The sequence below is a fragment of the Cynocephalus volans genome, chromosome 3 (assembly GCF_027409185.1).
Source record: "Cynocephalus volans isolate mCynVol1 chromosome 3, mCynVol1.pri, whole genome shotgun sequence".
Classification (NCBI taxonomy): Eukaryota; Metazoa; Chordata; class Mammalia; order Dermoptera; family Cynocephalidae; genus Cynocephalus; species Cynocephalus volans.
In genome coordinates, this window is record NC_084462.1 from 16,630,216 (window position 1) to 16,635,010 (window position 4,795).

General features: G+C 51.1%; 1 pseudogene; it reads left to right on the forward strand.

Moving 5' to 3' along the window:
• The first annotated feature begins 239 nt into the window (after positions 1-239).
• On the forward strand, positions 240-742 carry LOC134372468 (adipose-secreted signaling protein-like; annotated as a pseudogene).
• Positions 743-4,795: the final 4,053 nt, after the last annotated feature.

Genomic DNA, 4,795 nt, shown 5'->3' on the forward strand with positions numbered 1-4,795 from the left:
TTAAAAGAAGACTTTAAGGTGCCCATGAGGCTGGGGGCCGCAGCGCAGGGCTCCCTTCCCCATACTCGGGTGGAGCACCTCCTACTGCCACCTCCGCCGCAGTCATTCCTGCCCGGCCCGGCCCCGGGTGCACCCCGCGAGGCTCCCGCTGGTGTCCCTGGTGCATGGGAGGCTGCTGAGCTTGAGTGGCAGTGACCATCAGGAGCTGCGTGTCTCACCCAGTGGCAGGAAAGGTGTCCATGGCTGCAGCCAACAGGGGCAACAAGTCCAGAGTCCGGAGTATCTGCTTCATGGCAGGCCACGATGCAGAAGGCTCCCAGAGCCACATCTACTTTTATGAGAAGCAGCATGACTCAGTGGTCACGGTCACCCAGGAGAGCGACAGCAGCTTTCTGGTCAAGGTTGGCCTCCTGAAGATCCTGCACTGTTATGACTTCACTCTGCCCCTGCTGTGCAGGCTGAGCAAGGACATCTGTGAAGCACCTGTCCCCAGCCTGCACCTCAAGCTGCTCAGTGTCATGCCCATCCCTGAAGGTTACAACATCAAGTGCAAGTACTCAGCGTACAAGGAGGGGTCCTCAAAGAGGATGTGCTACTAGCCTGTGAGGGGGCATGTGTGACAGTGCAGGCAGGTGGCATGTACTGGCACCACGGCATGCCCATGCTGCTGGATGGTGTCAAGTGCACGGGCATGGAGCTGGAGTACGACTCCGAGCACAGCGACTGGCATGGCTTCCACTAAAGCCCGCGGTACCACCCGCCTTGGGTCCCCTCAGCCTTAAACCCCGCCTGGTCTCCCTGGCATGCTGCATGATGGTAGGGCTTCCTGGCCCTTCCCTGGGGTGCACGTGGGGATAGAATGTCCAGGGGCCTCCAAGCCAGGGCCTCGCCCATGCCTGTCACCTCTGCCTTCGTTTGCCACCACCCTGCTCCTCCTGCATCCTCCTCTCCCACATCCTCCTCCCTGTATGCCTCAGTCTTCTGCTGGAAGAAATGGGTTGAGCCCATATCATTTCAAGGAGGTGATCTGAGGAGGGGAGGGAGAGGGCCTGGGGTGAGTGCTACCCAGTCCCCACCCCAAGCCATAGGGGGTCCTGCCAGGTTCTGGGAGAGAACGGTGCTGGCTGTGACGTCGTGAAGTCATCGCCTCATTACTGCTGCTGCCCTCTGGCTCCAGCCACCTCTCCAGACCCTCCCCCTCCCCCCTGCTGTCCACAGTGAGTAGGAGGCAGGTGCAGTCCCCAACCCCTACCCCTCAGGTCTGTGTTACTTGGTTTTTAAATGACCAGTTGGGGTAAAACCCTAAAAGAAAAAAGCTTCCAGTCAATTCCAGAAATAATAAATAAATAAATAAAAGACAACTTTAAGACTGTTACTTTGTGTATATACACTTACCAGTTTAAACACTTAAATACAATTACCAACACATCCCTGACCCTGACAGAGACAAGATCAGCCCCACCCTGTCCCAGTTACAACTGCTGTGTAACAAATCACCCAAACATAATGGCTTGAAGCAACAATATTCACTTATATTACTCACAGATCTGTAATTTGGACAGGGTTCAGAGGGGAAGGCTTGTCTTTGTCCCATGCAGCATCAGCCAGAAGGGACTAGGGGCTGGTGATCTACATCCAAGATGGCTGGCAAGTTGGCACTGGCTGTGGCTGTGGGTTCAGCTGGGGCTGTGGGCGGGATTCTCAGTTTCTCTCCACGTGGGCCTCTCCATGGGCTGCTTGGGCTTCCTCACAGCATGGTGGCTGGGCTCCAAGAGTGAATACCCAAAGGAAGCCAGGTGGAGTGCATGACTTGTGCCATCTCTATGGGATGAGGATCTGCCCAGAGTCAAGCAGAAAGGACACAGACCTCAACACTTAGCGGGAGGGAGGTCAAGGTCATGTTGTTAGAAAAGGATGTCAAATGGGAGATATCATTATAGCCATCCTTGGAAAATACAATCTGCCACACACTCCTAGAGAGTTGGGTTTTGCCAGCTGTCTGGGTCCTGCCATGTGAGTGATAAATCCAGGCAGAGACCCTGGCCCCTATCTAGAGACCCCTGTAAGTGAGAACAGGGCCTAGAGTGGCCCCCAGAGAGTAGTCATGGGAACCCTGCAGTCAAGTCCTATCACTTCTTAAGTAATCTCCTGCCCAGAGCTTTCTAAGGCCCTTGTCTTCCACATCTGGAAATGAGTTAGCTTCTCCCTGAGCAACAAAATGTGGTAATGGTTTAGAGAAAGCTTTAAGCTCAGCAAAGTGCTGTCTAATTTATAAATTCATTTTGGCTTATTATTGTTGTTACTTTATTTTAGTTCACAAAACAAGTAATTTATGTATTAGTTATTCATTGCTGCATAATAAATTACTCCAATATTCAGCAAAATAAAAAAATAAACATGTATTATCTCATAATTTCTGGGTGAGGAATTTGGGAGTGGCTTAGCTGGGTGGTTCTGGCTGAGGGATTCTCAAAAGGTTGCAATCAGGAGTGAGCTGGGGCTGCATCATCTGGAGGCTCGACTGGGGTGGGAGGATCCCTTCCAAGATGGCGCCCTTCCATGGCTATTGGCTGGAGGCCTCAGTTCTTTAGCATACCGACCTCCCCATAGGCTGCTTGTGTGTCCTTGTGACATGAAGGCTGGCTTCCCCCAGTGACAGTGATCCAAGAGAGCAAGGAGGAAGTGCAATGTTTTTGTGGCTACACTTGCCTTTCCCACCCTATCCTACTGTTACAAAGAAGTCAGACCTAATCAGAACGGGAAGAGACTACACAAGAGCATGAATACCTGAAGGGGAGGATCACTGAAGGCCGCGGTAGAGGCTGAATGCCACAGTTTCTGAAATGCTTTCTGGATTTTAAAGTCCTTTGGAGTTCCCTCACCACTTTTCCATTGACAACAGACTTTTGCACACATCATCTAACTAACCCCTGACATATTCCCATTTCCCCTGTGAAGGGACTGAGGTGGAGGCTTTGTGAGTTATTGTGGTCATTGCTTGCCTTTGGCTGGGCCTCCAGCTTGTGTGAGGCTCAGGAAAGTATTCTGAAGGGGAGGTCCCACCCTAGGTCCCAAAGATGAGGCCAGAGCCAAGAGTAAAAGGGGTCGGTTCTGGGTCAGCAAGGAATGAACTGGGCAGAGGACCTGAAAGTGCAGCAGGAGTCCATCATGGAGGACTTGGGACACCTGGCAAGGCGCCCACCTGCAGAGACCAGAGGGTCTGTTTGCCAAACCAAGGGCCACTGAGATTTCCACCTGTGAAAATGCAAGCCACAGACTGGGAGAAAATATTTGCAAAATATTTATCTGATAAACGGCTTATATTCAGAATGTATAAATAGCTTTTATAATTTAGTAACAAGAGACTAACAACCCAATTTTTAAAATGTGCCAAAGAAGAGGGCTGGCTGGTTAGCTCAGTTGTTTAGAGCATGGTGTTGGTAACACCAAGGTCAAGGGATCAGATCCCTGTACCAGCCAACTGCCTAAATAAATAAATACATAATACATAAAAATGGGCCAAGAAGAAGAAAAGAAAAGCAAAATAAATAAAAAATAAATAAAAAATAAAAAATGGACCAAATATTTAAACAGAACTTCACTAAAGAAGACACACAAGGAAGCCTGGGAAAAGATGCTTAGCATCATTAATCGTAAAGCAATGCAAATTAAAAGCACAATGAAATACCACTCATACCTATGAAAATGGCTAAAACTGAAAAAAAAGACCATAGCAAGTGTTGGTGAGATATGGAGCACCTGGAACTCCCGTACACTGTCTGCTGAGGGTGGGAATGTAAAATGGTGCGGCCCCCGGGGGAAGTCAGGCAATTTCTTTGAGTGAAACATATACCTGCGAGGAGGTGCAGCCACTCCCTTCCCAGGCACTCACCCAAGAGAGACAAACGCCTCCGTCCACACAAAGGCTTGGGCACGCACATTCATGGCAGCTCCATTTGCAAACGTTAGAACAAGAGTTCCCACCTCTCTGGGTTGTTAGTTGGTGGATGCCAATTGCTTGGACAGCCTGGCACCTGGAAGTGCTGAATAATTGGTACCAATATTATTTCATCTCCCTGTGTTGCCTTCATCCCACCCAGCACTTCAGTCTGCAGATGGGGAAACCAAGGCCGAGAGAGCACCAAGGTGTTGACAGGGATTGGTCAGCAGGTCAGTGTCCAAGCTGGACCCAGTAGTCAGGTGTCTTGCTGTCCCAACCCTGCCCCTAACCTGTGGATGCCAAGTTCTCTTTTCTTCCTCCATCTGATGGGGCCAAAACCGGCTGCTGAACCTCCATCTCAGGGTGGGGGGTGGAGAAAGGGGTATTGTCTCCAAGCTTCCTTCTTAGCTGGCTCAGGGCAGCATTAATTGGGCAGACTTGGGAGCAAATACCCCTCCCTGAACCAGTAGCTAATAAGCCTACCATTAAAGTGTGAGTAGGAGCACTACTGGAGAGCCCTTGCTGGGCTGGACTAAATTAATCCAAAAAGAGAGTCGTGTGGTGCTGAGGCCCATCTCTTCGGGGCAGCCCTGACAGTGGCTGGGAGGAGTGAGGGCTCGGGGAGGGCTTTGAGCATCCACTTTGAAAACCTGAGCCCTGAGTTCCCAAGTAAGGACAGGGAGATGCAAGCCTCCTTACAGAGGCTGATAGAGGAGGCAAAGATGTGTCCTGGTCTCCCCTTATCCCAAAGCTGCTCAAGCCTGGGGCTGGGGCTGGGAGGTGTGCAGAGCTGGGGCAGGGGAGGTGGGAAGGGCTGGGGAAGGGGAGGCGGGCAGAGCTGGGGAGGTGGACAGG